Here is a 26,859-nt window from a genome sequence, read left to right as displayed (position 1 = left end):
GCAATGAAGAGTATTCCATTACATAAATGTAACATAATATATTTAACAACTTTCCTTTGGGTAGATCTTTTTTTTTTCTTTTTTTTATAAATTTATTTATTTTATTTATTTATTTTTGGCTGAGTTGGGTTTTCGTTGCTGTGTGCGGGTTTTCTGTAGTTGTGATGAGCAGGGGCTACTCTTCGTTGTGGTGTGCGGGCTTCTCATTGCTGTGGCTTCTCTTGTTGAGGAGCATGGGCTCTAGGTGCACGGGCTTCAGTAGTTGTGGTGTGCGGGTTCAGTAGTTGTGGCTCACAGGCTGTAGAGCGCAGGCTCAGTAGTTGTAGTGCACAGGCTTAGTTGTTCTGTGGCATGTGGGATCTTGCCAGACAAGGGCTCGAACCTGTGTCCCCTGCATTGGTGGACAGCTTCTTAACCACTGTGACACCAGAGAAGCCCTGGGTAGATCTTCTAATCTTTTATCATTAGGAAAAAGAGAGTTGCAATGAATCTCATTTTTAAGCATTTTGTAATTACATGTGAGTCTATTTGTAGAAAAAATGTTTAAAAAATGAATTTCTGGGTAAAAAAGTATGGGTATTTGATAATTGTCATTTTGCCATCCAATGGAGATTGTAATAAACTCTCACTAGCAATAAAGGGGAGTGTTCAACTCCTTGCCATTATACTGTTATCAAGTGTTTTTGCTCCTTTGCAATCTGAGAAGGGAAAAATGATGTATCCCTGTAGCTTTATTTTTTATTTATTTTTTAATCTTTTTATGTCTTATGCATAGCTGTGTTTGCTCTTGTGTGAAATTTTGTTTGCCTGATTATTCTAATGAACTGTTGGGATTTTCTTATTAACTTTTATTAACTGTACATTAAGAGAACAAGACCTTCACTTGTAATATGTGCTGTAAACTTTTTATCCAAGTCATGTTTGCATTTTTACTTTATTTTTGCCTTGCACAATGCTTATATTATGTATATTGTCATTTTTAAAATGTTATGGCTGCTAGCTTTCATCATTATAAAAAATATATTTTCCAAAAAATACTTATGAAAAAAATCTTCCTTAAGTTCTTATCGTTTTTAGATCACTTAAATTCCTAACTCATTCTGGATATTTTTCCTTTTTACTTCTATATAAAACATCTTGTGCATTTAACTTTACACCAGAAACTTGAGAAAGGAAGGCATAGTCTCTCCTTTCAGGGATTACAATTTAACGACATCAAAATACCTATATAGGTTTTTTTTTTTTTATATTGTTCCTATGTCAAGCACTGAAGAAAGTGAATTAAATGAATAATATATTTCTATTTACTTTCTTGTCATTTCCTATAGTTTTCCTATGTTAATGATAATATCTTAAACTATTTATTAAATATATATTTAAAATGTCTTGATCTGTATTAGAACTGTAAGCTTTATCCATAAATGACCCTAGTTTTTCTTTATTTCTTGTTTAGCTCATTTTTGAATGATATTTAGATTTTAGTCCACCCCTTCATCTACATTTTCTCAGTATAAAATTGCCCATCCTTTTATTTTTCAACTTCTCTAAGTCAAGTTATAGTCATATCCTTTTCCTTTGTAATCCGTTGTGATATTCTTTGTATATAAATAGGCAATTGGTCTTAATTGTATCTCATAATTTATGTGACACTTTCTGCTTTTACTCTCCTTTTTACAATCCTTTACTACGTGAAGTGTATTTTTTTTTATTTGTGTGTGTGTCCCTTGATAATTTAGAATTATGTTCCATTAATTGCTCTTCTTAATGTTACTTTTATAACTACAATTTTATATAAATTCTTGCTATTTCACTGATTTACGCAGCAACTATTGAATCTTCACAATGAGCAATTATAAGATTACAACACTAGTGTCTTCATTTAGTTTCTCTCAGAAGCAGATCTTGAAGCAAAGATTTCAAGCGTAAGGTCGATCATTTGGAAGGTAATGGTAGGAAAGTGGGGAAGGAAGAAAGACACTAAGGTGGTATTATCAAACCAGCTCCCACCGTGGGTGACTGGAGTGAAATCTTGCTGTGAAATTCTTAGGACCAGCGCAAAACACTTCTCAGAATCATCTCATCTGAAGGTGAGGGAACTGTGGTGACTATAAGCCAATCCACACTGGTGATTTTTTGAGGGCTGCTCCGAGGGTTGATAATTTCCCTGCACTTCTGGTTTTTCTCACAGAGGAAGTAACATCAATAACTGAGAAAACCTAGGACAAAGAAGTGCAGGTACTCAAAGTTGGAATTTTCTGCCCTAAAATTGAAAGGGATTAGAGATAATGATGGAACACTCATAGCATCTACTACAGCCCTACCACCCTGTCACCACACGGCTTTACTCAGGTCCCATGTCAAATTCCTGTCAACAGTTATTTGAGGTGGTGGCCTGTCCCAAGTTTTTTTTAAAAGGAAGTCTTACAAAAGAAGACTTGATAGGACAAGCTCTAGTCCCAACTGCTAAAAGCTGGTGCTAGAGCCTTGATTGTTGTACATCTCCTCCTGCCTCTACCACATGTCCTAGATTTCTTTTATTGGCATTTCTACTCCTCTCTGGCTTTGATGACCTTATTAGGTTGTGGTTGCTACAACTGCTCCTTTACTACTATCATAGGACAGAACATGGAGGCATCAAGAGGTGCCCCCAGCAATTCCTTGAATCCCATACTTACTGATCCCTATAACCCTATATAACAGCAACATTATCTTCTCATGATTATTGAGGTCAATTAACTTTACCAATTATAATAACTCCTCTTTTTTTTTTTTTTTTTACCTGTTAGTCTACTAGCATGAAGATCACATGGTGAGAGACATAGTAGAATTCTCACTGTACTGCTGGAAAAAAGCATCCTACTGCCTGTGAAACTAGACTTCTAAAGTCCAGCAAAACCTAAAGCTGGAAGTAGTAGGCACAGAAAGCACACATTCCCCAAGAAGGTCACTGAGAGTGATGACGTGTGAGGTCACTCCTACCATCTACCTCTTGGATTCCAGACCTTATTTACCTACTGCAGGACCAACATCATATCATGCTGTTGGTTAAAATATACATCAAATATTGAAGGGCATCACTTCAGACCCATAGTGTACCATACCTGAGCTGGCATCTTAGTTATATCCTGAAGAGTCTATCCCAGTGTTCCCGATGGATGGCAGCATGCTGGTGATAGAGTGAATGGAAGAACCAGTGGATCTTGTGCTCATGTGCCAAGTGTCACCCTTCCTTGTTGCTTTAAGTCAGTCCCTCGGTCTGAGATAGTATTATGCAAAATCCCATGACAATAACCTAGTGACCTTTCACATACTGGCGCTGGTCAAGGCATTCAGAATAAGGAGTAAAAATCCATTCACAGAATAGTTGTCAATCTCAGTAATTATGAAATAGACTCCCTACAGGCAAAAAGCATCCAGTGAAATCAACTTGCTGCTCAGTGGCTGGTTAGTTAGTCTTCTGGAAAAGATGATACCATATCACAGCGTCAGTGTTTGTCTCTGCTGCTGATGGGTTGGGCATTTAGTAGTGGCAGTAACTAAATCAGCTGTTTAATCCATGCACTATCTCCACCCATGCCACCATAGCTTCTCCGTGCAAGGGGTAGCTGAGGAGAGAGGCTGGCTAATCCTCACAGATGACAGATGAGGCCAGCTGTCTCCCTGGTTATTCAGTGCCTCCATTGCTGTGATCTCTCAGGTTGGAGGGCATAAAGATCTGCACACTTAGCATTCACCCTTGAAGTACCATCCATATGCCTCTTGCTCTAAAATCTTTTTCTTCCATCTTTTAATCTTGCTCCTTTAAGGACACTGGCCAACAAAACAAGACATTGATCACTGTCTATAAGTCCATATATATTCTTCACCCATGCCACTTCTCTCTATACATCAAGTTGATGAATAGAGGCTTAATGTTTATAGCTCTGCCATGTAGGAGGATTTTACTCATCGGTATCTTTCAAAGTCACTTTTGAATGAAGCTGTAGTGCAACAGAGGTCCATTCTGAGCTTATATGTACATATCAAGATAGCTCATTCATAGAGTAAGCTGGTGACTCCTGCAAGGCCATAAGAGTGAGCTTAGTGGAAGAGGTAATTATGACAAAAATAGGTGACATATAAGTCTATGCCACCTGTTTATATAAATGGCCTGTGCCCTCTGGATATAAATGGGTCACAATGAATTGTTGCTGTGCCCACCTGACTCTGACTTGGTGAGTCTGACAATAGTAGCTCTGGCCAATTTTGTATAATAACTTGGTGTCCTATAATCATGAACTCAGTTTTACCAGGGCCCAACAACATGTCAGGCATTGCTTCAAAAATAGTGAAGTTCTGTGTTGCAGAGAGTATGCCTTTGTTTCAGAACCTTAGAGATTTGTGCTCTGACTCTATTAAGGTTTGCCAGACTTCACACAGTTTTTATATCTAGGACAGACACTTGTACCTGCCATATAGGCCACTTGGGAAGACTTTTGTACCACAGTCTGACAGCTTTCTTTGTCACCCAATATACAAGCCACACCAGGATTCCCAAGCGTGGTATCCTGTCTTCAAAATGTGAAGAACCTATCAGGTACTGTTTCTCCTTTTTAGTGGTAGGAGGTATATAATCGCTTGTCCTTTTTTCTTGAAAATGATGTTCTAGCATTCCCCAGATCAATGGACACCTACAAATTTTATCAGTGGAGCTGGTACGTAAATCATTCATTATAGGATTTATCACACACCGTCTAGTATGCATATATTCAACCAGAACATCCAGTGCACTTGCCATTTCCTGCTCTTCAAGTCTGTTTACCATGATTCTTCAATACAATGGATCAGCATGATGTTCTGGAATATCCAGAAAATAAACCATTGACTGAAAGGGAAAGTAGGTGACCTTGAGGAGGAGCTGATATTTCTACATATATATATTGGCTTTTAAATCATGCCCTCATTTGTTAATTAGCTGATGTGTGCTATTATTTCTTCCTCAGTGTTTCAATTGCACTTACCAGTAACCAATTCCACAGTACTTCTAGGAACTACCGTATTTTATCTCTCAAATGATAGAAATACTGCATTAGTTGGGGCATCCCCCTCTATTTGTATCACATCCCAATGCACCACAGGTGAGTGAAATCGTGAGACCCATGCTAGTTAAAACACAGCAAGTGTTAGCACCTCTTACCCCAAAAGTAGCATCATTATTGCCTTCCGGCTGGTAAGTGATCCATCCTGAGTATCTGCTTTGTAGAACCATTTCTCATACCAACTGTCTTAGTTTGTTTTCCATCAGAATCAGGACCAGATTCAAGAATTTTTCTGAGAAGAAAAAGTAGGGATATAGCTAGGAAGGGAAGGCAGACCTCAAAAGGGCCTACTATTGCTATGAGTGAAAAATCTTGAGCAGCCAGGGTAGAACATGCGTTTGTATTTCAGGGTTATTCACCTGATGCGAAGAGTCTTGGTTGAGAGCTGATCTAAAGGTGTGTTAATTTCCTGGCACTTCTTGATGCCACTTGGATGGGCAAAATGTTTTCCTTGCAACAGAAAGCCAAGTCCTCAAGCAAAAACAAAAGAAAACAAAAAACAGATGCTGGTAATTGTAATTTGTGCTGACCATTGAAGTAGTAAGAAAGAAGGGAAGTAGGTGGGAGGTTGAAGTGTCTGCTGTAATTAATTATTTTTTCTTAATAAAATGATTGCTTTTTCTTATTATTCTCCTATTTAACTTTATACATTTAAATGTACTTGCATCCTTGTAACTTGATTTACCCACTTTAAATTATATAATTTTGAGAGCTTCATTATAAGAGATGAGGACATGTCTTCTTAAATGCTCTCTCACACACTTTTTCCCTTTACTTTTTCATTTGTTATTTGCCATTTCTCTCTTTCTAGGTTTATAACATTTTTATTCTTTTCATTAAATATTTAGTAATACTTGTTTCTTAATCTTAGCCCTATAGATGTATGAGTTCAAAGTCCACCATGGGCTCCTTTCCCAATGATTTTCTATTGATCTTAAGTTTTGCTAAAGTTTGTCTTCTAATACTTAAAAAAGGCTTATTCAAAATTTGTGATTTCTTGTATGCTCAAAAATATTTTATTATACATCTAACTACCTATTCAGCTTCCCTACTTGGACTGCCAATGTTACAGTTTCAAAAGTGGGTTTCTAATCTTCCCCCCTACCAAATCCCAAATATATTCCTCCCACAATTTTCCCAGTAAATGACAAGTCCATTTTTTACCCCAGTGGTTTAGAACAAAAACACATGGAGTCATTTTTAACTCTTCTCTTTTTATTTACTTTTTTAATAGAATTTATTTTTTAGAGTAGTTTTAGATTCAAAGCATAATTGAGCAGAACGTACATCGATATCCCTGCCTCCAGTCATGCATAGCCTCCCCCAATATCAACATCCCCCACCCGAATGGTGTATTTGTTATAACTGATGAACCTACATTGACACAACATTATCATTCAAAGCCTGTAGTTTACATTAGGGCTCACTATTGGTGGCGTACATTCAGTGAGTTTGGGTAAATGCATATTGCCATGTATCCACCATTATAACATCATACAGAGTAGTTCGTCTGCCCTAAAACTCCTCTATGCTCTGCCTATTCATCCTTCTCTCTCCCTTAATCTTTGACAGTCATTGATTTTTTTTAACTATTCAATAGTTTTGCCTTTTACAGAATGTCATATAATTGAAATCACACAGTATGTAGCCTATTCAGATTGGCTTCTTTCACTATGTAATATACATTTAAGGTTTCTCCATGTCTTTTCATGGCTTGGAAGCTCATTTTTTGGCTCTAAATAATATTCCATTGTCTGTACGCACCACAGTTTATTTATCCATTCACCTACTGAAGGACATCTTGGTTGCTTCCAGGTTTTGGCAATTATGAATAAAACTGTTCTAAACACACATCTGCAAGTTTTTGTGTGGACATAAGTTTTTAATACCTTTAGGCAAATATCAGAGCACAATTGCTGCATCTTATGGTAAGAGTATATTTAGTTTTGTAAGAAACTACCAAACAGCTTCCAAGGTGGGTGTATCATTTTGTATTCCACCAACAATGAATTAGAGCTTCTCTCTTATTTTTGAATCCTACAGTCAATTCATAAACAAATATTTTTGGTTTTCACTGCTTACATGACTACCACTTAGGGTCAAGCCACCATCAACTTTAACTTATATTATTTAATAGCCTCCTAAATAGACTCCTTATATTTGCCTTTGGTCATTTTGTAATACAGAAGATAGAACAAGGGAATTAAAATATGCAAGAGATCATGTCACTCATCTTAAAACTCTCCAATGACTTCCCATCTCAGAGTAAAATCTCAAAGCCTTAAAATAGCCAACATAAAAATAGCCTTTCCACATTACCTTCCTGACCTCATCTTCCTATTGCCTCCTCCTCACTCTGTTCCATCCATACTGACCTTCTTCTTGTTTCCTAAACATTCCAGGCACATTTATGCTTTAGCGCCTTGGTAGTAGCTATTCTCTTTGCTTAGAATGTTCTTTCCCTGGATATATGCAAGGCTTACTCCTTTACTCATTCTTCTTTTTGCTCACATGTCATGTCTCATTAAGTCTTTCCTGGGCACCTTCTCTAAAACAGCAGTGCTTTTGATAATCTTTATTTACTTTCTATGCTTATTTATTTATTTATTTATTTTATTTATTGAGCATTTATCACTTAAATGCAGTGCTTTTGATAATCTCTATTTACTTTCTATGCTTATTTATTTATTTATTGAGCATTTATCACTTATCACCTCCTCCCATTATACATATATTGCTCAATTTTTACCTCCAATTAGAATGTAAGCTTTATAAGAGAGGGATTTTTATCTGCTAGTTATTATTATTGCCGATATTGTATTCCTTGTACCTAGAATGCTTGACAATAATAGGTGCTCAATAAATATTTCAGAACAAAGGAATGAATGTTGACTTTATAATTAGACCAAATTTCTTCGGGCTAAAATTCTTGTTTCCCTGAGGACGTTGGAACAACATGTTCCTCAGTCTTCTAACAGTACATGTTGCTACGAATCATTTTGAATCTAGCCTAATTATTTTCTCATGTAGATGATCTAATCATTATGCCTAGATGTCCAAAGTATTCTTTCTCTATCTTAGAAGACCAGTAACTTGAATTTTTCTCTTTTCAAAAAGTCTTACATTATAGGGTACCCTTTCAACATATATAGTTAGGTCTTCTTTTACATCTGAAAATATTTACTAAATCATAGCTTTAAAAACATATTTATTCAATTTTTGAAGGTATCTTTCACAGTGTGTGTGTGAAGTCATTTTTTTCTTTCCTTTGTTTCATATCTGCCATCTGCAATCTTTTAAAATTCTTTGTCATTTTTCTCTCATTTTTTCTCTTTCTGTCTTTCATGGCCTTACTGCACTTTGAGCAGTTTCTATTTTCCTCTGTGCTCTTTCCAATGCAGACATGTTTTGTAGATGATATTTTTCCTTTCCATTTATCTCCCACATTCTGTCAGCTCGTGTTTCATCTCTTTTGGTTAACTTGTTGCATCTTACTAGTACAGTTTTTTTAAAGGTATTTTTAAAATTTTATTTATGATTCTGTGTTTGCTCATATATTACATCTGTTCTATGGCAATATTTTTCTGGTGAGGCTTAGTCATCCTTCACATTTTGCTGTTCCTTTTATTCTTATTTCTTGTAGTATCTTTGTAGAGATCCTGTACTGCTTCCTTTTTAATGGTTTCTCATCTTTGAGTGGGGTGGGTTCTTACAGGACAGCTATTTTCAGGAGAATTTGGGTTAAGCTGGGGCCAGAATGGGTTTCTGTATCAACAAGTTTTCCCACATAACAGCATGGGGTTACTTATTTGGCAGGGTTATATGACTGTGAAGTTTTTGTGCCTTTGCTTCTTCCCAGAAAGCAGAGATCAATTGCAGCCAGGTTGGTCCCAAGTCAAGGTTCCTCCTTCCTGGGAAACTGCTTCAAGCTTTCCTGAAACCACTTACTTTGCCTACATCTCAGCGTTGTGGAAGGAGTGTCAAGGATGCTAGTCTGCATACCCTATTCTAGTTGCTCAAAGAAATGAGTGTTGGTTTGCTCTTTATGTATTGCACTTCCTTTTGGGAGTTATTTTTGCTAACTTTATTTTATAGATTTGACTTTTTCAACAAGTGTCTCTGCTCTTCACTGCATTTGGCAGTTCTTTCTCCTCTACTGTTATTTAAGGTCATAGGTATCTTTAAATCTTTTAAAGGTAAATTTAAGTCCTGTGAACTTTTGCTGCATCACACTGCCTCTCAGAGACTTTTTGTGCACAGATTTGTGCAGGAAGAAGAAAAGGGAGCAAGACATGGATACTTAAACTGCAACAATAGTTAATGCAGGAGGAGAAAAAGTGTTGAGAGGATGAAAAGGAGACCCAACAGGGGGCAGAGAGGTAGAGGGGGACTCAGGATGTCTACTGGGTGAATGCTGGTGATCATTTTGGTTTAAGGCATTTGCAGGCTCTCCTGATAGAGTGCTCCAGCTCACTGAATATTGAAAGGTAAAGTTTATGAAGAGGATGAGTTTGAGATGGGAGTTTTCTAATGTATATGGCAATTAGAAAAAAGTATAGATGAAATTATTGAGATAAATTATGTATTATCAGAAAAACAGAGGGTGGTATATCAGCATAATTTGTATGCTCTGGGTCTAAGGAGAGGAGCCCCATTTGGAAGCAGATAAGTAAGAATAAGTGAAGGACAAGAAGAACTTTGTTTCTCTGCAAGAAATGTGGAACTGGATTATTTTAATGATGATATTTTAATGGTATTATATTTCCATTGTTGTTCCTACAAAAAATTCTTACTGTTATTTTATTGATTCATGTAACACACACTTATTAAGCCTCTTTTATATGTCATTCCAGGTCCTGGGGACAGAGTGATGGGGAGCCGTAGTCTTTGATTATTGTCTTAATCAGTTCATAATGCTATAACAGGAATCCCATAGACTGCATGACTTAAATAAACAAACATTTATTTCTCACAGTTCTGGAGGTTGGCATGTCCAAGTTCAAGGTGCTGGCAGATTTGGTGTCTTTCGTGTGTGACAGATTTGGTGTTATGCTTCGTGGTTCTTTCTGTCACCTCACATGGCAGTAGGAGGGCAAGAGAATTCTCTGAGGTATCTTTTATAAGGACACTAATCTCATTCATGAGGGCTCCACCCTCCATGACCTAGTCATCTTCCAAAAGACCCATCTTCTGATACCATCTCATTGGTGGCTAGGAGTTCAACATACAAATTTTGGGGGGACACATTCAGCCCATGGCAATTATGATTCTTCATGGAAAGAATAGAGTGAATATTCTTTTTTTCTTTTTTTTTTGGCTTGGGATAGGGGACCCAAATGGGAATAGCTGAGAACCTTATTTGTCATTTCAGCAAATACTATTGAGAATCTATTAGGTGTCAGACACTTATTTGGGTACTGGAGATACAACAGTGAATTTGGTAATTCAGACAATCCGATTCATATTTCTCATATATATTTGGTTTTCCTCCATAATTCCTGGCTCACAGCTCTCAATGGAATTTCCTAAGTGATAAAAGTTTAAAGATGCCTCTTATGTTAATGAGGTTACTTCTGTAAAGCACCTAAGCATGGGGGCTGGTTGCCAGTGGAGCCAACCATGGAGGGTTGAATCTTTCAGTCCCACCGCCCCCAACCTCTGGGGAGAAGTGAGAGGCTGCAAGTTGAATCAGTTGCCAATGGTCAATGATTTAATCAACTATGTCTATGTAATGGAGCCTCTATAAAACTCAAAAGGACAGGGTTCAGAAAGCTTTTGAGTTGGTAAGCACATGGTAATTTGGGTAGAGTGAAGACCCTGGAGAGGGCATGGGAGCTCGTGCCCCTTCCCACACAACTTGTCCTATACATCTCTTCCATCTGGCAGCTCCTGAGTTATAACTTTTAAAATAAACCAGTGATCTAGTAAGTAAAATGTTTCTCTGACTTCTGTGAGCATCTCTAGCAAATTAACTGAACATGATGAGGAGGTTGTGGGAACCTCTGATTTATAGCCATTGGGTGAGAAGAACAGATAACAACCTGGAGTCTGAAGTCCAAGGAGGGGATTGTTGGAACCTCTAATCCATAGCTGGTTGGTAAGAAGCACAGCTGATCACCAGGGCTTACAACTGGCATCTAAAATGGGAGGTGGGCAGCCTTGGAGGACTGAACTTTAATCTTGTGAAATCTGTTGCTGTCTCTGAGTAGATAGTGTCAGAATAGAGTTGAATTGTAGGCACCCAGTTGGTGTCAGAGAATTGCTTATGGGTGTTGGGAAGCCTCCCTCACATATGCTGGCATTGAGTCCAGTAACCCACAAAACTCCTCTAGGGGGAAATAAAAGCACTTACAAATATAAGATGATCCTTTTTTGAGATAGCAAACCATATGAATATTTTATAGGTTAAGAATCACTGGTCTAGGGTTTAGTACAAAGACTAAATAGATGATGTTGCAGACAATAATTGAAGGAAAGATAAAAGCATATCATGATTTTTGAGTACCAAAAAGACTATGCTGACCACTCTCTGTCACAAAAATTCAATGAGGGACTATCATCCTCATTGTACATTGAAGGCACCCAAATCTCAGAGCTTAAAATACTTTGCCCTGAGTCACACAGGTGCCCAGTGGAGGGACCTAAGTTCTGGCCCAGGCTTCTGTAACCTACTGTACCTCACTCAATTGCCTGCTAAATTATTGCCCATTGAGATTCCAGGACTGTGGCTTTATCCTCCATAAATAAAGACACTCTGTTGTTCTGTTTCTGTTCTCCAGCTTCAGCTGTTCTCACTTATGGTGAGGACAGCAGCACTTTTCTTCTTCCCTTTTTTTTCTGCTCACATGTCCCAAAGTAAGTGTTAATTAATAAAGCTGTTTAGTTTTCCAAACATCTGAAAGGCATTAAAAAATATGAAGGCTTGGAAGAACAGCCTTTCTTCTTTTCTAGCCAGTGATCTGAAAACTCTTAAAGGTGATTGTAGGTGCTGGAAGACGTAAATAGAAGCAATTTGTGACAAAACATGTCAAGACTGAACAACCATGAAGAGTTTCTCCATCGAGTAAATGGTGCTAAACAACAGCTAAAAACAGCCATTGAAGGCAGTATCTTTTCACATAAAAGAAATATTAATTTGACCAAACGTTCCAAGACCTTGTTATGTAAACATAACTCCAACACCCTGAATGGCAAAAAAAAAAAGAGAGAGCGAGAGAGAGAGACATGTGGCAGATAAAGCTGTTCATAGCTAAATATATTAAAACCAGAATGTATGAAGAGCATTCCTTTGTTTACTCTGGATTTTATAGTCTTTGTTCAGAGCCAAAACAGCTGCATTTTCCAACTTTACTTCAGAAACTGGTCTTCGGTCTCTTGCACTGGGTGGGTATTTATATGTGCCTGTATTTGTGTGAGTTCATGTATTCGAATAATACAGCATCTGAGAAATTATGTCTCTCTGTACTCTGTGTGCATGTTTTTGTGAGTGCTGGGTTTGCAGGCACATGTATGATCCTGTGGATAATCAGAGGGACACACTTGGATTTGTGTACATGCATAGGTGACTGATCCTGTGTGTTTGTTTGTGGATGTGTGTGTCTATGTGCATGCAATTGTGAAGGGTTGCATGTGTGAACAAATTTAAATGCTTAAGGGTGTGCGTATGTGTGAACACGTGTGTGGAGAGGAATATGAGTACCCCTATGTTAAAGCTCCTTGATTCCTATGTAAGCCTGCATGTGCAAGCCCAGCTGTATATTCATATTTGTAAGAACGTGTGCATGCATGTTTGTGTTGTGTAAGTCTGGGGGAAGGTATGGGGTCTGGCGGCAATGTCGGATAATGACAAAGTGTTACTGGAGGGACTGTTTCTCAACCATCATGCTTCACTGTCAGTGTAGAAGCTGTTTCCAGAAATGGCTGCTGTCAATTTGTCGTGCTGTTAATTGATGTCAAAGCTGTGTCTGTTGGGTCTGGCACTCAAGTGTTAAAGTGAAATTTCCAAACAAGTCCAGACACCCGGAAGCTGTCCTGAGTTTACAAGGTGATTGAAAACAGATATTTTTAGGGGAATAAATAAAGGATTACATTTTTGATGATATTTCATATAGAGGCCAGTTTGACAGGTCTATCTGTAACTCATCTGGGGTAGGTTAGCAGGGTGAGGATGGGACTGGAGGGGAGACAGAGAATTGGGTAAGAGGGCTGCCAGCTAAGCTCCAGCAGTGACAGCTTCTCCTTGCATTTTCCCAGACTCTGAGTATCTGTTAACCACTTCAGGGCTTTTTTTTTTTTCCACCAAAAAGTAGGATTTTAGAACTGGATGATACCATCCTTTGTTTAGATTTGAGGAAACTGCGGCCTGAAGTGGAAAGATTACTCCTCTGATGTAAGAGTCAGACTTCAGATTATAATACAAATCAATGAACTGTGAGAACTGTTTGTAGAATTCAGGTTTTTATTTCCTTCTAATATTTTTTTACTTTCTTTTTTGCTATCAATTAGTGTGTATTAAAAAAAAAGTATTCAAACAAACCGGGGGATTGACAACTGCTGGTTTCATCAGGAGGCGCAAGGAAGAATGCTTATAGGACAAGATTCATGGCCCATCATTTCTTTTCCTCATTCCTGTGCAAGTCCTTTCATCTGAAATCCAAACACACAAATACTCTTCTCTCTCCACTGGTAATTTGAAACATCGGTATAGCATATAAAATACTTTTTTACCAGATGATACTTTTAATTCCCTTCTTACCCATAATGCAGAATTTAACTGAACATTATTTTTATCAATTAATGCAATAAGTAAATTCATTTGATATATGTTTATATTTGTGCCATTCATGATAAGAGTGCAAATGCAAATTTATAACATACATGACAATGTAAACTATATTTTATAGTTTGCAAAAATACTTGTGTGGTATACACAAATTACTAACTTACTCTATATATAAAGAAACAGATTTAGAGCTAGTGATATAGTTAGGGTGAATAATTAAAAATGATTTTAAGCATGCATTTCCCAAAATAACCAAATCTGCATATGGCAAACCAAAAATGCAAGTACCTTTAGAAGGGGTGAAACTGTTTATCCCAAAAATAAAGGTATGGCTTTGAATGGGAACATTACTTGGAAGAGATATCTCACTATCTATAATCATAGTGCTAGTGGGATGTTTAAACTTCTACAAGAAGATCAAAACACCCTCCTCTCTCCTGAGGACATTACTATTCCAAGTCATCAGAGAATAAAGTTCCAGTTTGGTTAGCAAATCTATGAAATATGTTAGGACCTCTTTTGGTGACTGTGTGTTTTTTTCCTCCTTGAATTATCTCTCTTGGTCTATGGTGCTTTGGAGATTTCTCAATATTTCATGCCCCATGGAACTGGTGAACCAAGTCAAGCCCAAAGTTGCCTACTACATGGGGCACCCTGAAGGGGCAGCCCAGGTGAAAGAGGCTGTTTCGACCATTTGTACACTGAGTAAAGAGCATTGTCCTTCCCTCTGTCTTCAGAACACTGACATCTACACTCACAGTCAGAACTAAAAATAAGCCAAGAAGGCTACTCTACCTGAATTAAGACATATCACTTAGATCTGTGACCAAATAAGTGTTTTAACATTTTACTTGCAAAGTCTTAAAGATCCATGACTCTCAACTATGGTGTCACATTAAGGTCATCTAGGAGAGTTTTCTTAAAACCTCAATGCCCAGGAACCCCAAAGATTCTGCTATTTGATCGGAAGTTAGCTGAGGTCTTAGGCTAGACGGAATCCACATTGAGACTCAGTGTGAATTAACCTAGAACAGAATGGCAGAAGACAAAATAAAGTCTAGTCATATTATAAAGCTTATTATAATATAATTTGTACATTAACCTAGAATGACACCTCCACAAGTCTTCTTTGGGGACTTGTAGTACTGAAAGCTAATTTTGGGATTCAGAGATTGAAGGACCAGGATACCACCTTTTCATCAAAGACAAGGTTAACATCAAACAATTTATAATGAGCTCGGTTAGGAGGAGACATTCTTATCTCCTCTCCACACTCTTCCCCAGGCCAAACCTCTTGAAACATTGGTGACATGGCTTCTGCCCTTCCCCTTGCTTCCTTAACCATGTCACAAAGTTGTGACTTACAGGATTAGCACAATTGGAAGAAAGAACTGCTGCTCCTCTGTAGTGTAAGTCTTTCTTAGCCTCTTATGGATCTTTCTGCTCATAGAACAAAGTGGTTATGCTTTGTCTCTGGTTCCACATCAAAAGCATACTAGTGTCAAGGTCAAGTTACATCTTTAAAAACATGTATGGAGGTCTGTATCTCACTGGCCTCAGCTAGGAGGTAACAAATTCCCTTGGAGCAGCTGAGCAGGATATGGTCTGTTAGTCATTCTCTCCTTAAGGCAGAGCATCTTGGTGGTTTAGACCCTGCCACTCAAAATTTCAACCAGAGACCAGAAATGCAGATTCTTCTGGAACCACCCCAGGACCAGTGAATCAGAATGTTCATTTTCACAAAGTTCTCGTGTGATACACATGCACATTAAAGTTTTTGAGAAGCACTCATGCAGGTCAGTGTATCTTTCTCCATCCTGGCTGTATGATAAAATTGTATGAGTAACTTTTACAAGGTAAACTAAACCCCGGTTTCCATCCAAGACCAATTAAATCAGAATCTGTTGGGTGGGACCTGAGCATTAGTATTTTCAGAAGCTCCTCACATGAATGTGAAGGAAGGATTGAATGCCTCTATGTTAAAGTCCAGGAGCAAAATATTTAAAAGTCTATTTTAGACACAGATCTAAGTTACAAATCCAAATTTGTATATACCAGCAATAAAATCAATATTTTGATTTTTATCTTAATGATTTCACTCTGTATATTTTAATTACTTCTGGACACATAGGAATGAAAACCAGTACTTTATTTTGCTCCTTTTAAATGTCAACAAACCATTAGGTCATATCTGAAATCCCATGTGGTATTACAGGAAAATCATAAGCCTGGACTCAGACAGAGTCCAGTGTGGTGGACACACACTGAAATAAAAATATTCTTTAGTTCTTCTACCTGATAATAAGGGTCAATTAGAGTTATAAATAGGAAGAAGCTAGAATTCTGTTGACCCTCCCAGCATTATTCCTCCAGCACTTCTGGAGCTTCTTCCACACTCACTGTTCCTTTCTTCATACCCTTGTCATGGTGTCCAAGAGTAGTCATTTACATCTTATCTAACCTCGAATAGACTATTTCTCTGTGTGGGGGTTAGATAGAGGAGTACCACCAAATGGATAGGCATTTTGAAACTTTAATTCTTTCTGGGTTGAGTAAGGAAATACACAATGGTGATAGATTTAAAATCATCAGTGAACAAGGGGGTAGGGCGCAGGTTATAAAATCTTCCCAACCACTTCTAAAGTGGCCTTAGACAACAGTTACCTATCCTCATACAGAATAAAGACCACAATCTGACAGCCTCTGGGAAAAAACTGACCTGCATATATATTTTAAACATTTGTTTTAAATTAGCTTCTGAAAGTTAGAAATTGTGATCGCATATAAATTTTGGACTTCTGACTTCTCATAGAAAATGGAAAGAACTGGAAATATATTTTCCTTTACAAAGCCTTAGTAGTTAGGAGACCTTAAGCAAGTCATACAGCTATTGGGAATCTCAGTGTCCCTGTTTATAAAATAGGGATAAAGATATTTGCTTATCTCACATAGTTATTGTGAAAATTAAGTGGAACAATGTATGAAACTTTCCCTGCAAATTTTCTGAATGATAGTAGGATCTCAAAAAATGAAGTCTTATATCATCATTATTAGTATTCAATTATTTACAAAAATATATTGGTAAAAAATACAATAATTTTGATGTTAAATGCCAAGATTATCTCATCATTTATTGATAAGAACTGCACATAATAGTTCTTAGATTTTATCTATTCTGATTTAGTCTGAGTTACCTGTTTCTTTTAATTTTAGTTATCACTTTTTAACATGAACTTTTGATCGATTTTGTTCTCTTCAAAGTTGTACAGACTCAATTTAGATTATTCTGATATCCATGTGCTCTGAACAGAATACTTTCTATAATGGTGGATGTGGAAAAACATATAGTCCTTTTGAGCTTTAGACAAACTAAATACTTTTTGAAGACACTACCCACCACCCCAATGGACATCACTAGTTCAACTAGTTCAAATTATCGTGTTGAATATGGGTAGCCTTGGCTAAAAAAAAAGGGTTTTTTTTACAACTTTCTACCTGAGCTGGAAAAATTTTTTAACTGTTTTAAGCCCACTGTATGCAGTTTAGGACACATTGGTATGTATGACTAATTTTAATATGATGTTTAGGACATGAACAAAGAACAGTTTGGCATCTTAGAAACAAAAATACATTGATGGTCATCTTGTGTCTGACCCTGGGCTGGCTGGACAATGGGGTAGAGAGGACAAAAAATGTTTAAAAGCTTAATTTACTGCCTGAAAATCCCATCTCAGCTGTGTTTCTCTGGTGTGAGATCTTGACTTTTCTGACTAATTAAAATTGAGACAGCAATTTGACATATTCAGCTGGTAAAACTTCTTGGAGGAATAAATACTATCCACTGAGAGAAGTCAGCCATGATGTCTAGGCTTGTTTACATCAGACAGTGACTTAATTGAAACATAGCTGCAGGATTAAAAACACAGTAATGCTTAGCCTTTTCCAACATTTTCACATCTTTTATCCAATAAAATCGATAAATCAACTCCCTAAGAAGTTAATGAAGTTAATTATTTAGCATAAACTAGGTTATGCTCTGCTAACCAACAACCTCCAAAAGTCAGTGGCTTAACGAAATAAATTAACTTCTTGAGGACTCAACTTCTTACTTATTGAAATTCCAGGTGACTCATTGACCTAGACTCTTTCTGTATTATAACTCTATTATCTCAACATGTGGACTCTTCTGGATGTAAAGAAGAGAGTCAGAACAACTTTTTCCATTAGAAATAGAATGCTACCACAGATGAAAGGTGCTTTGTATGAAGCTTGGTAGCATCCTTTTATTGATCAGAGTTTAAGGAACTGGGTTATGTACTCAGATCCCACTTAACAACAGTGGGATTTGAGCACTATTTGGGTGTCATTAGCTCCAGTATTCTCTTTAGTAAATGGGAACAGCTATATTTTCTTTGCATTCAATGAGATAATGCATTGAAAGCTCTTTGAACATTATATAATGCAACACAAAAATGAATTATTATTAGGTGATCAAGATATCCTCTATTAAGATAAGGTTTTTGTGATGGTCATTTTTATGTGTCAACATGGCTAGGCTATAGTCCCCAGTTATTCAATCAAACACTTATCTAGGTGTGCTGTGAAGATATTTTGTAGATGTGATTAAAATCTATAATCAGTAAACATTAAGTAAATATTATTCTTGATATTCTGTGTGCCTGATTCAATCAGCTGAAAGGCCTTAATAAGAAATTCCACCTATGGACTATAGTTTCAGCTAACACTGGAGAATTCCCTAATGGCTTGCCCTATGGATTTCAGACTTGAACAGCCCCCAAACACAGAGGATTTGATTTTTTTCTTAAAATGGCTGATGACACAATGGTCTACATAATTTGATTCCTACCTTTAAGGAGTTTCTAATGTAAGTTGGTAACATAATGTCACCAAAACAACTACAAGATAAAGACAGCAATAATAAATGACACAAAAATGAAGAGTAGGAAAAAGGAAAGTGAGAAAAGTGACATTTTTGAATATTTTTTATGTTCCATGAACTAGACTAAGGTTTTAGTGTCTTTATAGTTGATCCCATTTAACACACAGCCATCTCATGATCTGTGCAATTGACAATTTTGAGGAGGAAATTGAAGGCCAGAAACTTGATAGCATTTTCCCACATTTCACAAGAGAACAGGAACCAAGACTTAAATTCAAGTCTTTGTGACTCCAAAGAACATTTTTAACTGTATTTGGTAAAGATTCAGAGAACAGATGAGGAAAGGGGAAAGGAGAATAAGATGTTCATCAGATATTTGGGAAATTGACCCCCTTCCACTTAAACTGGCATTCATTTGTCCATATCATTTCCCATATATAGGAAGACTCTCCATTCTCTCTGCCTACCTGAAACCTTCCAAAAAACCAACACAAGGAGCCAAAGTTTCATGAAAATTTTATGACCTTATAACTTAAATTTCATCTGTTAATTTTTTTTTTCCTTCAGACTCCTGAGCCTCTTACATTCTGCACTATGTTTACATGTGACCATTGTTAGAGATCTGGCACATCTGAGTATAGAAGAACCTTAGTAAATACGAACAAATTGAATGAAGGTTTATATTTTTAGCTTATGTTCTGAACTCTGTGTGATTCTAGCCCCGACTCTGCTACTATGTCACTCTGGGCAAGCAACAATACATACATAGCTCTTAAATTTTCATCTGTGAAGTAGGTGGTTTAATGGTCTTTAAAGCACTTTGCAAGTCTAATGTTCACTCATTATTTCAAGAAATATCTCTCTGGATCTCTCTGTTAGTCTTCTGGACCAACACTAATGATGTTGAGTTTAAGATATAATATGAAAGATATTAATTGGAATTATATATGTAATTAATATGTTAGTGTTTATATTTAACAGTGTATTGCCTGGCATGTGGTAAGCTTTAATTAAAAAAAAAAAATCCTTTCTTTCTCCCACCCTCCCTCCCTCCTTCCTTTTTTTTGCACTACTCTGAAGCCACTGTCAATGTAAATTTGATCTGGCACATCAGCCATTGTCCTAAATCCAGAGATGATGTGTTACCTGTCTAAAAGGCAACAAATGAGACTCTTTGCCAAGACCCTGTACTCTATATCACTGTTTCATCCTTCATCGTCTCCTGGAGACAGATTAACAATCCTCAATGGTTTCACAGAATGAAAGCATTGCTATTATTTACATTTACTTTCTTCCCACCTGCTTCTGAGAAAAGAAAATGGTTTGTAGTCAAACAGAAGGATAACAAAAGTTTGCATGCTCTATCAATCTTTCTGTCTCCTGAGATGGTGAGATTTGCGAGGACAGAAGGCAGTAGTAGAAAGAACACTAGATAAGAAGATAGAAGACTGGTTTCTAGGTTAAAGGAAATGATTTAAGGACAAGTGCTTCGTGAGTGGAAAATGCTATCTACACATCAGGCATCCTTATTATTCTGGGTGGTTTGATTTTGTTTGTTTGTGTTTTTATTTGCCATAACTAGTGTAAATGTTTGAGATTGCCATTTCACCCCTAAGTTTACTCTCTTGGAAAATGATGGGTTTTAATTAAATACTATCACCAACCTGATATCCCTGTCTGTTTGCTACAAAAAATATTACCTCTTAATTATGGACAACTTATTGTGTCCAGTACTAATAGATAATAGACATTACCTTTTGGCATTTGAGAGAAGAGAAGGTCCAACCAATTGGAAATAATTGTGATAAATATGGTACTTAAAAGTTTTTTTTTTTTTGGTTGTTATTATTCCATGTTTGAACCTCATTTTGATGTCATAACTCAGTCCTCTGTCTTTAATCTTTATATTGTTGCTTATTCCCTCAGGCAGAATCCATCCATGGTTCCAATGTGGCTATCATGCTTCCAGTCATCACATCCAAAAGCAAAAACTGGACAGCATAGTCCCATCTGCATCCTCTCAAATGGGTCACTATTTTCAAGAGAGAAAATGTTTCTCAAAAGTGTTCTCAGCAGTATTTCTCTTGTGTTTTTGCATGCCAAAGTCGTGTGACACTAGTCAATGGCTTTGGTGGGGAAATATCAAGATTGTTCTAACCCAGTCAGGATTCACACAAGATCGGTATGGCTAGCAGACCAAACTCCCCTGAAGCCAAACCTTTCTGATATTTGAACACTGGGACTAGGTAAAAGGAAAGGAGGTGTGTGGAGAAGGCAGTCAATGGTGTCAGCAGTACTCTCTCATGCCCACTGGTCTCCCAGTCCATCCTTCTACCCATCTTCTCCAGGTCATTGCCAGTCCATTGCTAAAAGCAAAGTTTTAATAGAGTCACAACACATCTGCTTGAACTATCCAAACATAGTTTTGAAAAAGAATAAATCAGCAGAGCAAATTCAACATATATGTGAACAGATGCACACATCCAATGCATATAGATGTGTATAGACGCATGTACTAATTAAGCATGTATAAACAATTTACTTATTCAATATAAATATTGAAATTGTATACTTTTACATACTGGATGTGGTAAATGAACATCTCATATTATAGAAGAAATACTTTAAAAAGAACTGTTGAAATTATATAAATCTATTTACTTGTGTGAGGGTATATGTATTTGTTTAATGTGTATTAGAGTAAATATCTGTAACGTATATTAAAATATACACATGAACAAACACATGCATGTGTGTGTGGTTTGTGAGAGACAGAAAAAAATACTCCTTTATTTGCCATCAGCTTTAGTTAGCTCTTGTAGTGGGACAAGTTTTCTGCTTGCTCCTCATTGCAATTTCCAAACTATTTATTCCACTAGCTATATAAAAAAGCTTCTTTTAAGTATGTGTCATTAAATTTTATCACCCACTACTCCCTTCTTTATTGCTGTCATCAACTACTCACCAGTTAGTAACCCTTGTACATTGATGTCTTTACCATCTGGCTTACAGTCTTTTTCTTTACCACTAACTCCTGTTAACATCATTGATGGTCTTCACGGCTACTGTGATGATACTATCCAATAGCTTGGACTGCCATGTTCTTGACATTCCAGCTCCAATGACCCTGTCATTCCCTGCTCCCATTTCTAGTTCCCACTCCCATAGACTTACTCTAGATCTTGTCTCATCCATGACTGCTCAACCTCTAAGATATCTATTTTAAGTGTCCCAATCTGTAACAACAATTCTTTTCTAAGTAAGACCCACACTTTCTAAATAAGCCTATTTTCTCCTCTCTGAGAAAACTATTTCACATATTTGTCTCTCTCCTAAAAATGTCAGCATTCACTGTGCCCACATGCAAGTGTAACCAATGACCATAGCTAATATTGCATGACGCCAGTCATTTAAGTATGATTTTATCTTCCCATCACTAAGATTCTGACCTGCTTGCATCTGTACTTATATTCTCATTCTTCTATCCTGTTCAAATATATGGACTTTCCCTTCTCTCTAATGCCAACTTACTCTCCTCTAGTCAATTTATTCACAGGTAAAATGATCCATTATGTTCTTTCTATTCTGTATTATTTTCTATAATTTCCTTAAAAAATAAATTTTCATATTCCTCCACTATCCATTTATTGAATTGTCTCCCCTTGCTCAGCACTTCAGGTGGTCTGGGTCGCTTGCCAGGTAGAGTAAACCAGACCCTCATTCCTGAATCCCTGAGTCTTTGGGTGCTTTGCCTTGTCAGGCTATGTGTGTAGCAATTGCCTATCCACTATTCTCTAAGCACGGAAGCACCTACTGATGCCACAGGTCCAGGGAATGGACTAGACTAGGTGAATCCAATTCACATTTCTTGCATTTCCATTCTGCAAAATACTGTGACTAATTTCTGCTTCTTCTATAAAATTTCCCCTCTACTGAGCCTTCACTGATGGTTCAGCACATGGGTTATTACTCTACATACTTAATTCTATATTTTATTCAATCATTTATTGTTGATTTATAGTTGTGATTCCTGTCTCTTCCTCTGGACGGCAAGGGATTTTTTCTCTTTAAGCCCTAGATATTATCTTCACTGACCAAATATAAGCACTTATATATGACTTCCATTTATAAAGTGAATTTTCAAGCAAAAATGTTATTAGTCTCCTATTAAGCAACTGTCTTTGTCAGCAGCACTTGGGTAAATGGTTCCAGCTGCATTGTTCAATTTTTCTGTCATCTGTTAACTTGTGATTTTTTTGAAATCTGTTTTTGTCCCCAGAGTACTTACAGGTCTCACTAGAACTCTCCTCCAGCTGGTGACACCCATACAGTGGTTTATTTAAACATCTAATCACTGCTAGGGAGGTGGCAAAATTTTTACATTTCTAAGTATTTCACACTAGTGTTTTGCCACAGAGCTTTGTATCCTCATTATTATATACATCCAGTTAAAAATTAAACCTAGGAGGTCCCTTCCACATAGCAAGAGTTCTGGGAGGGAATTCCATTGAGACTATCATGATAACAACAAGGGCAAGTTTCATATAAACTTTAAACCTTTTTTCTATTTTTCTGAGGATGGTTGTATTTTCTTGCTTTTGATATGCATGCAGGAGACACATTTGTGATACTATTTATACATGCACTCTGAACTCTGGCAGAGCTGAGCTCAATTCTGGCTCTTCCATTTACTGGCTAATGGGACAGTTGACCTCTCTGAGAATCATTTTTCTAATCTGAAAAGCTTAAAAGAAGCCATAAACAAAACAGAAACACAACCTACAGAGTGGGGGAAAATATTTGCATACAACGCAAACAACAAGAGATTAATCTCCAAAATATACAAACAGCACATACAGCTCGATATCAAAAAAACCAAACAACCCAATCAAAAAATGGGCAGAAAACCTAAATAGACATTTCTCCAAAGAAGACATACAGATGGCCAAAAGACACGTGAAAAGATGCTCAGCATCATTAATTATTAGAGAAATGCAAATCAGAGGTACAATGAGGTATCACCTCATCAATCAGAATGGCCATCATCAACATGTCTACAAATAATAAATGCTGGAGAGGGTGTGGAGAAAAGGGAACTCTCCCACACTGTTGGTGGGAATGTAAATGGGTACAGCCACTATGAGAACAATATGGAGGTTCCTTAAAACACTAAAATTAGAGCCACCATATGATCCTGCAATCCCACTCTTGGGCATATATCTGGAGAAAACCGTAACTCGAAAAGATACATGCACTCCAATGTTCATTGTAGCACTATTTACAATAGCCAAGACATGGAAGCAACCTAAATGTCCATTGACAGACGAATGGATAAAGAAGATGAATGGAATGTTATTCAGCCATAAAAAGGAATGCCATTTGCAGCAACATGGATGGACCTAGAGATAATCATACTAAGTGAAGTAAGTCAGACAGGGGAAGACAAATATCATATGATATCACTTGTATATGGAATCTAAAAAAATGATACAAATGAAATTATTTACAAAACAGAAACAGACTCACAGACATAGAAAACAAACATGGTTGCTAAAGGGGAAAGGTTGGGGGAGGGATAAGTTAGGAGCTTGGGAGTGACATATCCATACTACTATATATAAAATAAACAACAAGGATCTACTGTATAGCACAGGGAACTATACCCAATATTTTGAAATAACCTATATTGGAAATTAATCTGAAAAAGAATATATATATATATATTATATATATGTGTGTGTGTTTGTTATAACTGAATCACTTTGTTGTGCACCTGAAACTAACACAACATGGTAAAGCAACTATACTTCACTAAAAAAATGACAATATTAATATAATCTCACAGGATTGCCACATGTATTCAGTCAAATAATGCATGTGAAGTGCTCAGTACAGACTTAGAATAAAAACCCAATTAATACTGGCTGTTTTTATTATTGCCATTATCATTTAGAAAATCTACACTAAGAAAAGCTTACTATACCTATTAAAATGTCTATACCCAAATATTATTTATCACTGTGTTATTTATAAAATTACATAGTAAATAACAATCCAAATGAGCAACATTAGCATGAATCATATATATGATGAGACACATTTCAGTATTAAAATGATGTTCATAAATACTTTGAAATAGAATTTAAATGTAGTTTTGCTTCAAAGTTAAGTAATTGAAACAGAAAATAAGATTTAATATGTAATATGAAGTTAGTGACATATAAGTAAATTATCCACACATATAAACATGGCTGATACAAGTCATGATGATGTTTAGGGTAAAGACATATGGCCTGAAGGTTTTGTTGGCAGTGCTGGCAGAAGAGAAGCACCGGAGAGTGGCTTCCTGGACATTTTCATATCAGAACAATAGTGTAACATATTGAGAAGAGAGGAGAGAGGTAATGGAGCGTAAAGATGGCAGCCTCAGCCTAATTTGGAAACTATGGATTCTACTTCCTTAACTCATTAAGGCATCTAGGGCAAGCCACTTTCCTTCAATGGATCTATTTCCACATCTGTAGCAAAAGACCACACTAAATTAAGGTAAAGAAATAAAAACGATAGGAACTAACATTTTCTGAGAGCCTACTAAGTTCCATGCAAATTTCCTATTTTGCCTTTAATTCTCACAACAGCCCGTGCAGAATAGCTATTGTTATTCCTTTTTTATAAGACAAGAGACAGGCTCAGAAAAAATAGGAATATTTCTAGGTTTGCACAGATAGTATTCTGTAGAGCTGGGATTTGCACATGATTTTATCAGGTCCTAAAAATCAAGTTCCTTCTTTTAGACCATGGGACTTAATAGGAGACTCTCAGCACGGGGAAGCAGGAAAGAAGAGGCTATATTACTCAGCTAAAGGATATAGGTAAAGGGAACTAGCAAGTAAGCCAAGAAGGTATTACAGAACAACATGCTTTCTTACATAGCTTTTTTTTTCCTGTTTTCCCTTTGTGTTTCTCCTTGCTTCATTCTAACTTGCCCCTCAGGCCTGAGTCAACTTCTTCAAGCAAAAGTGTGAGCTCACTACCTTGCTCTAAAATGTCTCCACTACTAAGAGGATAGTGTAGGTTCCTCAGAATAGTGTTCAGTATCCTCTTGCTCTGGTCTGACCTCATACCCGTCCCAGCATTATCTCTCATGATACTTATATCAACCATCCACTCTAGTCTGGCTGGTCCTCCAACATTTGCACACTATGACCTATGACTGTATTTTCCCTTTCATAAGGTTTTTAATGTGCCATCTTCCCCATCCACCTCCCTGGGAACACATGCCCTTCTGTAAGCTTGGAAGGCTTAGATTCTAATCAAAAAGTTCTTGTTCTTCTCTGTTGAAAAAGGTACTGAGATCACTTTAAGACTGATGTGGCCATATTTGGGGGAGACAGAGAATCTTCAACTTAAAGTGGCTTGTAGATTTGAATGCCAGAAAAGTTGCTGGAAGCATCACAGAAACACAGCAGGATGGAAAATGTGAGGATTAATTTTATGCTATTGTTGAATACCTCAAATTGCAGTTGTTAGTTACAGCATATTGCTTATAATGGTGATACGTGAAAATATACAATTGCTGTTAATTAATTTCATATATCTAGTAATTTATATGTAGGTTTTTTACTCTATAAACTATATTAGTGCATTTGTGTTTATATAGTTTTATAGCTTATATACATGAATAATACATGATTTTAATTTTAACTTTATTTTAGTACTATGAAAACTCTTTTTCTCTGGGGAATATAATGAGTGATTATTTATATTTGAAGAGCTCTTTATATTTTAAAATATTTTTAGGTTTGTATGTTATTTGATTCTTGAAGCAGTGATTAAAATACTTAAGAAATTGAGGGTTAAAGAGGTTAAGTAATTTACCTCGAGATACAGAGCATCCAAGAAGACTCCAGATCAGGATACATGGTGAGCAGTTCCATTCCCTTCTCCATACATCATATTTCTTTTCATAAAACAAGTAGATGATTTAAAGTTCAAAGCTTTGGGTATTTTTCAATCTATTTGTAGAAGGTGGAAGGTGGGGAGTGGGGCACCTGTTCTTGCTGATTGAATTTTGAATTTATTTTCTTTATTCCAAATTA

The sequence above is a fragment of the Eubalaena glacialis genome, chromosome 5, assembly GCF_028564815.1.
Source record: "Eubalaena glacialis isolate mEubGla1 chromosome 5, mEubGla1.1.hap2.+ XY, whole genome shotgun sequence".
NCBI classification, from domain to species: Eukaryota; Metazoa; Chordata; class Mammalia; order Artiodactyla; family Balaenidae; genus Eubalaena; species Eubalaena glacialis.
The sequence above is the reverse complement of the archived record's forward strand: the minus strand, read 5'-3'. Positions refer to the sequence as shown.